Source organism: Sphaerodactylus townsendi, linkage group LG01 (assembly GCF_021028975.2).
Source record: "Sphaerodactylus townsendi isolate TG3544 linkage group LG01, MPM_Stown_v2.3, whole genome shotgun sequence".
NCBI lineage: Eukaryota > Metazoa > Chordata > Lepidosauria > Squamata > Sphaerodactylidae > Sphaerodactylus > Sphaerodactylus townsendi.
In genome coordinates, this window is record NC_059425.1 from 60,688,944 (window position 1) to 60,700,800 (window position 11,857).

An 11,857-nucleotide genomic window follows, 5' to 3' on the forward strand; every position below is an offset into this window, starting at 1 on the left:
CTTTATTTTGTTTCAACATGCACGTAGGCATTCTTTAGTACTTTGTAGATTCTTTGATGTTACATTAATCTTGGTTTGATTTTACTAATGTTTGTAACCATTTTTGGGAAATTGTTGTTTTTGGGTAGAATATATATATATGGCCCCTTCCGCACACGCAAAATAATGCATTTTCAAACCACTTTCACAACTGTTTGCAAGTGGATTTTGCCATTCCGCACAGCTTCAAAGAGCACTGAAAGCAGTTTGAAAGTGCATTATTCTGTATGTGCAGAATGAGCCTATGTATTGGAGTAGCTAATAACAGTTGATATTAGAACTCAAGGAAGTCAGTCCTGGAATGTGGCAGAAGCCAACACCCAGGTAATCCCATCTTCACCAACAAAGGGGCCTTTTAACTTACAAAGGATGGACTCAGGGTGTGGGCTGACTGTTGGAAGATGTCACCCTGTTTTGTTATTGGACTGTTTGAAGTTTTACTCTCAGGATCCAGAAGCTCATTGGACTGTTCACATCCTTACTTTCAGGATCCAAGAATTCATTGGATCATTTAAACTTGCCTTTATCTAACACTCCCAAAGAACCACCTCAGGCAAGAAGGTGCAACCTTTTCTTCTGGGATTTGATCTCATCAGCATTTGCAAAAGGATTGTTTTCTCCCTTTGGTGTTCTAGGATATTTTCTCTGTATTATATGGAAGGAGACCACCCCCTTCCTGGTTTTGCACTGTGCGGGTGGGACTGCCCTACACCCCCTTTTCTGGGCTACTGGGGAAATGTATAAAAGGGGCTGATGCACAGCCATGTGCGCAGTCCTTTTGCTGAGCTGTGCCAAGAAATCACTTGCCAATAAAGAACCTCCCTGCTTTTGAAGAATCTCCGGTCTCCTGCGCCTTTCCTCCTTGCCTTGCTGCCACAAGTTGAAATCACTTGAAATCACTCCTAGAAATCACTTTATGTTACCAGGGCAGCGGTAACTATGGGATGAAAATGGATTCAGAATTGATCCCAATCCCAAGGTAGTAGCATTTTAATTTACTGAGGACTCTTCAAGTCTCTCACTGTCAACAACCTCGGCGCCAAACAGCTAGTTGCAGTGCTAAAGCATTATATAAAATTATATAGCAGCTGTGCTTATAGAATCAAAGGTTGTTTCCACATGGCCAAATAACAGTGCCCTAGGGATGGAAAAAAGACTGTCCCTAGGGTGCTGTTTGCCATCCCTAGGGTGCGTCCTCACCTTCCCAAGCGACTCGAGCAAGGTTTTTTGAAAAGAAGCTCGTTGAGCGAGGTTTTTGAAAAGCTGCGTCTTCCCACTGGCACAGTGTGAACAGCACCCACGTGAGGGTGCCGCTTTTGGCCCCTCCAGTGTCTGCGAGGGACTTACCTTGTGTTCCTCTGCAGCTCCGGGCGGCTGGAACAACACGCCCACGCTGTCTGTGACCCCCGAGGGTCCAGCCACCCGAAGCTGCAGAGGAATGCAAGGTAAGTCCCTCGCAGATACCCTGGGTGGCTCCGTGCGGACCTGCCCCTGTGGGCAGTGGCGGCATCGGGACTGCCCACATGGGACCATGCGAATGGTCCCGACGCTTCACCAGCTTCATCACAGCCAGTGGGAAGCCGCTGCTGGCCATGCGGTAACACCCATATAGTTGGAATAGACCACAAAAGCCATCAAGTCAAACCCCCTGCCATGCAGGAACACACAATCAAAGCACTCCAGACATATGATCATCTACAGAGGCGGAGCTACCAGGGCATGGGAGATTGCACATTGCACTGGGCGAATGCCTGGGGGTGGAAAATTGCCCTCGCCCCTCCATGGTGCTCGCCCCTGCCCCCCCCCCCCACTTACCTTAGTTTAGCCAGAAAGTGCAGGCTGCAGAAGTGGCCTGTTCACTCGAAGCTGAAAATGGTCTGGTGGGAACTACACTTCCCAGGAGACCTTGCAAGTCCAAGGTCTCCTGGAAAGTGTAGTTCCCACCAGGCTGTTTTCAGCCTTAAGTGAACAGGCCACTTTTTTCAGTCTGCACTTTCAGGCTGAACTAAGGTAAGTGTTGGGGGGGGAGGGCGGAAAATGCAGTGCACGCACCAGGCGCAGTATGGCCCAGCTACAGCTCTGATCATCTAGCCTCTGTTTTAAAAACTCAAAAGAAGGAGACTCCACCACTCTCCGAGGCAATGAATTTCACTGTCAAACAGCCCTGACAGTCAGAAAGTTCTTCCTAATGTTTTGCTCTCAGAGGCCGTTTCCGCACGAATGCGGAAATGGCTGGGTCGGTGTACTTGACGCTGACCCGACGACGCTAGGACCGTCCGCACGGACGGTCCTGGAAACAGCCGGGCAGCCGGCGCCTCGGAGCACCGGCACCCAGCCAACCCTGCGTGTCCCCGGGCCTCCGGCACGTCGCCGAGGCCTGGGGACATGCCCCCCTGCCCCTGCGTGCCTGCTCCAGCGGCGTAGGGCAGGGGGACATGTCCCCCAGCCTCGGCGACGCGCCGGAGGCCCGGGGACAAGGTGAGTGCCGGGAGGGAGTGGGGGGGAGGCGTCGTGAAGCCGCTGCCGTTCGCTCGGCAGCGGCTTCAAGGCGGCGTTTCCCCAACAAGAGCGCTTCCAAGCGCTCTGGGGAAATGCCGGCTTCACGGTGCAAGTGCGGCGCAGCTGCACCCCCTGTGCGAATGGCAGCCTGGAGACGGCGTTTTTGCCGTCTCCAGGCCGCCATTAATTGCCCGTGTGGAAACGGCCAGAGAGTACAGTCTGTGCTGTTGCTTCTGAGCAAGTCAAAGAGTGAGTTGGAGTTGATTCAAATTGGTTTGGTTATTAAACAGAATCACCACCCCTCAACAGCCTGAGGCAAAAACAAAGGAACCTCCCACACAGACAAAAGCTTTCCCAAACCCTCAAAAAACAAACACACAAGCCCTCAAAAACACACACACCAGATAAGGATTGAGTTTTAAGGATAACTCCACACAAAAAAACCAGAGCTCACCTTTTTCTCAGTCTTTCCTTGGTCTCAGAGAGTACAATATGTGCTGGTGCTTCTGAGCAAATCAAAGAGTGAGAGCTTAGTTGTGGTGAAATCTAAAATGATATATTTCTTTAGGCATCCACTGTTCTGTCTTCTAGAAGTGGGTTGAAGGTCACTTCTAGTCAGTATACATCTGGTCCTCATTGTAGAACTCCTAATGATAGAATTAAAGAATAATTGCCAAGCATATCTACCCTTCAATTTTTTTAAGGCAATGACTAAAAGAGGATGCCTGCCTTCTTGGATTTCTGCTTTTAATTTCTAAAAGCCTTGAATGTTTATGCTAGAACTGACAAACGCCACAGCAGCAATGAACATGTAGGAAATCTCTCTATAACAGAGATATTCTATTTGTGAAATACTAAATATTTAGTGTTATTGTTGTAAACAAATTTTACCTATGTGCTTTTGAATGAATCAAAACCAAATGTGAAGCCAATGGCCACATGACATCTGATTGGGTATGCTAAGTAACTGGCAACAAAAACTCTCCCAGGCTGCCCTGCATTCAAATTCACAAATAATATTGAATCAATCTGCAGATATATACATGATTTTAATAAGAACAATTACTTCTAATAAATAAATCCTTGCTATTCATCCAACATCTAAAGGAAAAAAGAGTGCATTCGGTTCAGTGCACATACCAGGTTGTGATTATGTAAACCTTCAAATGTAGTCATCATGCTTGACTAGCAATGGGCTACTCTCCCTTTGACTTTCGTTTCCTGGTTCCCCAAAATGGGCAGGAGAGCTTTTCTGTACTTCATGTGCAGAGTCCAAGATGCCTTTGTGGCAAATTCTATTATTCTATGTTTCCTTTCACACTAATTGTAGCTTTTTCCTTTCAGTTCTCTCTCCTGTTGCCCCACCTCTTTCAACAAACCTTTGACTTTGGGACGTGGGTGTGAGCATGAAAGGAATAATAGAGGTCATGCCATTGGCTCTCAACTGTGCTGCCTCTCCCTGCTCAACTGCCAGTCTTGGCATGTTCTCCTTCTCTTGTTCCCACTGTTAATATTCCTCCCATTGCTCTGTGCATCCCAGATGTTTTCTTATCATGCTACTGGATTGTTCTTTTTTCAAGTGGGTCCTCTGAGCAGATGTTCTTAGGCAAACATCTTTGTTCCCCCATGCAAACTGTAGAGAATTTTGTGATCTTAATTCTATCTCATAAGAATGAAGAATAAAAGTTCAGCCCAGTTTAAAACAAATGGGACAAACAGTGTAGGGACATCTGCTGAGGTGAGGCACGCTGAAGACTACATAGTGCTCTCAAAGTACCATGCAGCTTCCAAGATGCTAGGAGAGGGGGAGGAGAAGAAGCCAGATATGCTTTCTGCCTCATGGTTCCCATACCTGCCAGCAGGTATCAGTACACCTCACATGATGCAGAACTTAAGATGGTAATATTGATCTCCATGTGTACAGACAGAAGTAACCGTACACATGATTACACTGTCAATGCACAATTTCCATGACTTTTTAATGACAGTGAAATTGTAAGTGCCTTAACTTTTCTCCTGAACCAATGGCATTTAAATTTTAGAGTTATACATACAATTGCATTTTAAAATGGTGTGGTATTTCATCAATCCCCAAGATTACATGAAAACATCAGTAAAACAGCACATAAAAAGAATACAATAATCCATATTGTCGTTCATATTGTCATACTTCATATTGTCATTCACATTGTCATACTTGCCCCAGTTCTCTGAGCGGAGAGAACTTCCAAGAGCCAAACTTACCTTGGTTGGTTCCACTTGGAGAAGTCAGCAGTGGAGACACTGTTGTCTTTTTGATGTGCTTCCTTTATGTATTATTACACCAGCAAAACCTGGATAGATGCACTGAGGCAGCCCTTACATGAAAACAAATCCACTACTCTACATCAGATCCCAAAGGAGGAGGGGAGATCCTGTACAAGCCAGGAGCTTCAGCTCACTATTTAGCAATGCCGGTTTAACTCCATGTCTCTCCTTTTCCTAGTCACAAATGTGTTGCCTTCTACTCCCAATGAAAGACCTATACACCTGTCTCTACCAGGAACATTAATTAATTCTGGGATCTTGGACAAAAGTGCAATAGAGGGGCCAGAATCAGTGCCACCCTCTACTGGGTGAGCAGGCTGCTGCAGAACCACCAGTTGCCAAAGTCAGAGAGAGGCAGGCAGGTGCAGCCACCACCTAATCAGCTATCCATGAGTGGTAGTGGGAGCCTCCATAGGACCATTCTTCAATTCACCATAGCTAAGATCACTTCTTACCTCTACTAAGATATGATTGGCAAGAAATATTAAGGCAGACTTAGGGGAAATACCTACAGCCATTAAGAAACATTACCAAACATCACTTTTTTGTCATGAAGGTTAGACTGAGGGCCCATTCACGTGGTGCAAAGTTCTCAGTGATGCCAGATTTGTTTCTGTCAAAGATGAAGCCATCATTTGCAGCATTCATCCAGTTAGATTAGAACAGTGATGCCTAAGAACAACTTCCCTCTGTACCATTTGTCTGATCTAGAAAGGCTCAGGAATCTGCTGTTTATCCAACTGGGCAAATCCATAGGTAGCTATAACTGGGTTCCTGAATGAAAAGTCTCATAGTATGATAATATCAGGGTTTGTTTCTTGCTGGGTTTCATGAATGTGCATTGTCTTTTGATAATGTGAAGTGGGTGCAAATTGACCGAAGGAACTCATAATAACATAAATTGATTTTAGGAATTCTCCTAGTTAAACCAGAGTTTAGGAGAAATAAATACAGTGACATAAATGGACATTCTAGCATAATAAAGAAACAGAAGAAGGGAAACTGTCCATTCTTTTTCCTAGGAAAGTTCGTAAACAAAAGTGAGCTTTTTCTAGGATTGAACCAAAGATTCAGTGGCAATCTTTTTGTGCTCAGCTTGGGAACTGAGCACGGGGGAGGTTGATGCAGATCCTTTCCTTTGCTCATTTAGCTTCATGATGATGTGACATTGCCAATGGGATTTGGCTATCTGATGATATCAGAAGTTGAAACTATAAGGATGCTTTCTGCATGCCTAATGGCATAGTTTGGTGTGTGTTTTTTTTAAAAAAAGGAAGGCAGGAGCAAAGATTGTGATGTCTACTGATAATGTAAGGCACATGATTTGCCTTGTTTTGTCATGCCACATATCCCAAAAATCTGCCCTCAATCAGGAATCTTATACACAGGATACAAGCAATATCCCTTCAGAGTGGGGAGGGATTTGGGCTCAATTTAATTTTTCCTGTCAGGAGGAAAATAGAAATATGTTTCCTGAGTAATGTACCTGGGCAGATATAAAAGTTCATGCTACCAATGAAAAGACCTTCTTCATGCATGTGTAAGCCTTACAACAGATTAAAAAAGCAAAATGGATCATGGGATCATCTCCTGCTCTAAGTGGATTAAGTGGATCATTTCATTTTTTCCAAAGATCACAAAATGATATGTAATTCAGTTAACTCTTCAATTCCTCCATTAATTAAAAAAATCTCAAGTGTGAGTGCAGAAGATAATGGGAAAGAGAAAATAAAATAAAGTTGCTGCCTTTGAGCTAAAAAATAGAAAGTCCCTTTGACTGCATGGACTGTGAAAAAACACTACATGAAATGGGAAACATCTAAGAAACTTTTGGAGAGCATGCAACTGAAATCTTTTCCAGATCATTCTACATGGGGAACAGTACAACACAGACCATTATGGTTAGGTAAGAAATGAAATGCAAAGTGTTTTACAGGCTCTAAACTGCAAGCTTTTTACCAAGTGTATACATATATATATTTCAACATATCTGGGGGAAAGGGCTCAGAGATTGTGTAAAAATAAGCAGTCATTAAGTGAAAGGATCAAATTAAAGAAACAAGAAGGATTACTGAATGCTGAGCTGCAAAAATACAACAATGACCACTCTATAATAGGAATACATGTTGCACAGAAGGCAAAATAGAATAGGTATCTCGTATAAACATGAGTGAATAAGAAACAGAGAAAGAGAGAAATGAAGAATGTTTATCTGCTTCTTAATCATTCCCACATGCTATACATTCAAGAGGACAACCTTCATGCTTTGCTTGAATTAATCTGGAATGAAAACCAGCTCACGTTCCATACATATTAGCATAAGTTAGGATTCACCATCAAACCTTTTAGTGCTCATGGACAGTGTGAAAATAGTTTTTTTTTTATCATTCTTTAACTCCATAGTATGTGACTAGGCCAATATACTTAAATGATGCTGGGTATTTGTACAATTACTACATGTTGTGTGGCTGATATCCAGTTGATCCTCAATCTTTGCCTTACAATGAGGTTTTCCTATTTGTATAGCCTTCCTTCCCCCCTCCCCCGCCAAGGTTTTTTGTCTCCACTGGTTTCCCTCCTCCAAAGTGTCTTCTTCAGGCCCAATCCATCATTTTCCCTGACAGCCTGATTTGTCCTTCTGCATGATGGGAGGTTGCCTACCTAAAAAAAAATGGCCCACCTCGTTTTTCAATAGTTTATTGACCAGACTGGGGGAAAAACAGAGGGTTTTGGTTTCAGTATTGTGTGATAATTAGGGGTGAGGGTGGTATTTATGTGGTATCTGGTGGCAGCCAGGCAATCCCAGGACAATTGGCCTTGCAGCCAATGTAAAAAAATCCCCACTTCCCTCTTCTCCCCCTTCAGCAGGGCCAAAGCGAGGGGGATCTGCACCCAGGGCACATGTGCACCCTGCCCCCCTGCCATGCCCTTGCACTGGCATGTGCCCAGTGCGTCCCCCCGTCCCCTTGGCGCTATGCCACTGCCCTTCAGTATGTTTTCCAGCAAAAACTGGCAGTCAGGAGACCTAGGAGAACTTCCATGCCTAGGTGAGCTTTGTTGATTTTATGAGGTTCACTGCACCATTGATAGACTGCAGTAAAAAAAAAAAAGAACTCTGCAATGTGAACTTTCCAGACTTGCCAATCTCCACAAAATGGAGAATGCATGCGAGGGAGGTGGGCAGTTGTGTGGATGGGGGAAGCAGTGCTGCTGATGCATTGCTTACGCGTTGAGGCACTGTGAAAGCCATGGGTATTTTAAAAAGCTGGCAGAACTAGAGTAAGATGAAGTCAGATGGGTTCAAAGGAAGAATGGTTATAGAAGAATTAAACTATCAAGAACATTTTACTGGGTAAAAAAAGCCTTACAAACAATGGAAATATCTAATCTCTTGTAGATCCTGGGGTAGTACCATATTCACATTACCTTTGGAGAGATTATTTTTCACCAGAATTTTTACAAGACATGGGAAAACATTCTAACAATAGGCATCTTACAATAGCAAAGTCACACCCTTCTAAGCCCACTGGCTTCAGTGGATTTATAGGGGTGTAACTGTGTTTAGGATTATATTCTTAGTGTTTAATCGCAAACCGCCTATTTCATAGGATTCCCAATAAAAGTCAATAGATCTTATTCCCAAACAACTGGATTGAAATGTGGCCTTGGAGACTCCAGTTTGATTTATGAAAGATAGAAAAAGCTTTTGCTAATCAGAATTAATAAAAATGTACATTAAAAAAAAATCTTCTTGCGGAATTTTCCTGAGTCCATTATGCTAATAAAAGTGTGAGAACATTTTCAAAGCCAGATTTTCTGTGGTCACTTAAAGGAGAATGGATCCCTATACCAGTTCCTGGAACAAAAGAATGGAATGTGAGAAGTATCCACACAAGTTATTTAAAACTTGCTCTACAATTTTCTAGGCAGTAGAGTTTTGTTTGTATTTCCTTTCCCAAGTACTATGATTTGTAGCGAATCACACATGCAATCCCCCTCCCTAAACGATTCAGCTGTAATTGCATACAACTAGTTATAATTAGGAATAAGGATGAATTTTGAAAGATAGATGGTTCAGTTCAAATATCCCCATTTGTTTTCATTTCTCCCTTCTGAAAAATCAACCCGTTCTTCTCATTACATATCACTTGCAGTATTTTTCAGCAATCAATTTTTTGATCTTATTTTGTTAACTGAACAAAAATGGTGTATAATATTTAAATCATGTAAATTTGCATAAAAGAAATAAGAATTATTGTGAAAGTAATGAAAATGAGACAAGTTGAAACAGTTGTTAATTGAATCTTATTGGTTAGGTCAAGATCAAATTTTCCAGTAATGAGAGGGATATGGTCAGGACTGATTCTAGGTTTTCATGAGGCTATAAACTTGGTCCCCTTTTCCCTTTGGTACAGCCCATTTTTTCCTCTAACCACACCCCTTCCATTTGAACCTATTCTTCTTTAACAAGTCTCTTTTCCATTTTCATGTTTTTGCTCAGGTAAAGAAAAATCTTACAAAATTGTGCTTGGTTACCTCGTATTGTTTTGTATTGCTTTGGAAGAAAATATGTCTTCCAATTATTATATTTGTAATGCTATTAAATAAAAGTGGTATGATTTGTGTAAAAGCAATACAAATATTGTTCTGGAAGAGTCTCAGTCACAGGGTCCAATTATGGATAACTATATTTTTTACCTGTGTACACCCATCATTATCAAAATGTGTACCATGAGAAAGCTCCTCTAAAACATCAACTAGTTGGCCTTCGCATGAGGCAGATTGAAGAATGTCTGTTGTGAAGTTGCAGGAGGTGCTGTTTCTCATGCTGCCATTATCGGCACTGTGATGACATTCAAGCTAAGTCAATGTCACTGTTGACATTGCTGTCATGTCCAAACAGGTACCATGGCCCTGGGCACCTAGTATATGGTGATGAATCTATTGATGTGAATCTTGTTGACTGTTGAAGTGACTCACCCCAATACTGTACCAACAGTTGGCTATATTGGTAACTACTGTGCCTCTGAGACAGTGGCTGGAAATGCATGTGTCATCTCTTTCCTCAGGTTTACCATTAGTGCCACAATGGTGTATGGAGCTATTATGCATTGAGTTGGCTGGCTGATTCCATTCTTCTATTATCAGCCTTTTGACTTTGTCCTTAGTGGTCTGGTGGCTGTAAGTTCTCTGGTATATTTACCAAGAATAAAAGACTACCTGGATAAGCTGCCAGGTTTCCCATACAAAAATGATCTCTTTGCCCTCGATTCAAGCTGTCTTCTATTCATTACCCTTGTGTTCTTTGCCTTGATCATAAGCTTAAAGGCCTACCTAAGTAACTGTGTATGAAATTCCTATTAATGCATCATCAACAGAAACTTGCCTGCGATAGCAGTGTACCCTGCATTTGAAGCACCTCCACAGTATGTTCTGTCAAGCTATGAGATAGCAGTGAAAATGTCTGAGAAGGAACTTCCACCTCTTTACATACTTGCATGAAGCAACTCAACTGATACGGAAACATCTGTATCAGCTTCCCTTTTTTATACTGCAAAACTGCTTAAAGAAATAGTCAGGACTTTAGGAGCAGAACTATGTGGTTGAGATGAGAGACATTTGATGTAGCCCTATTAAACAAAAGATTCATATTGAATTATTTTTTCCCATCCATACTGATAGCTTTTAATTTTATTGGCCTTCTTACTTTTACTGCCTTAGGGTTTACTTTCTGCAAGCACCTCTGAATTTGTATATAACTTAGTGATATTTCTGTTGATTTGCGGGGGGGCATTAACATGGATAACTAACACTAGTGTGGGAGATGCGTGTTCACAGGATCAGGCTCTTCAGAAAGATTATTCTACAGATTAGTTCAAAAAGAACAATCAGATGGCAACAAATCAGGTTGTATTTTTTCATTCCTCACTTTATAGAGGGAGAGGAAGGAGTTCAAAAATAGTATTCAATTATATCTATTTACTTTTTGCACTTTTTCCTTGTATCTTACCTCATTGTGTTATCCAATGCTTTGAAACCATATTTTTAGGAAGCATGAAGTTAGCACTACAGCTTGAAGTTTTTACTACGCGCTGTGAATGCAGGAAAGATGCACACAGAACATTACATATGTGCCATTTGTCAGTTGCATGCTTTCTTCTAATCAATATGTATCTTAATTTTGTTATAAATGATGCTCCAATAAATCTTGGGTTTTAAAAAAAAAGCATCAGCTGGGATTTTGTGTGGTTTGGGGGCTGTATGGCTGTGTTCCAGTAGCATTTTCTCCTGATGTTTCGCCTGCATCTGTAGCTGGCATCTTCAGAGGATCGATGCCAGCTACAGATGCAGGCGAAACATCAGGAGAAAATGCTACTGGAACACAGCCATACAGCCCCCAAACCACACAACATCCCAGTGATTTCAGCCGTGAAAGCCTTCGACAATACAAAGCATCAGCTGGTTGTGGCAAGTGCAGCAAAATAGATTTGACAGCATCTAGGCGAGCAATCCAACATTTCTGAGACAGAGCTTTCAGGATCAGTTGTGGCAAATTTTGTCAGCCCACTTCCAAGTCTTTTGTTGCATCAGAAAAAAGAAAAGAAAGGGATTTAATTTTTTAAAAAATCTTTTGCCTGGCCAGAATTGTTGGCAGCATGCAACAGCACAAGATGCTATGTTTGTGGAGAAATATGGCTTGCATTCTTTTGGCACCATTATCATAGCATTGACCACAAATATTAGATACCAGTAGCCCATACTTTCCTGTCACCCTGTCCAACACAATGCTTGTAAGACTTTTTGCTGCTCCTCCTATGTCAAGCAGAAACTCCAAAAAAACTCCTTTATGTCCACTGATTTGCTCTTAATAAAGAGTGGGGGGGGGGGGTGTACAAACAAATAGATTGTTCCTTGGTGCCTTGATGAGAGCTCAGCAGATGTTTGCTTTCTCAAATAGTCCATCACCACAAAGTAATAAAGTTGCCATTCACCTCTTTCCTGCAGCGTGAAG

At 42.2% G+C, this 11,857-nt stretch overlaps 1 pseudogene; it reads left to right on the top strand.

Moving 5' to 3' along the window:
* Nucleotides 1-340: 340 nt before the first annotated feature.
* LOC125437398 lies at nucleotides 341-10,239 on the top strand (annotated as a pseudogene).
* Nucleotides 10,240-11,857: the final 1,618 nt, after the last annotated feature.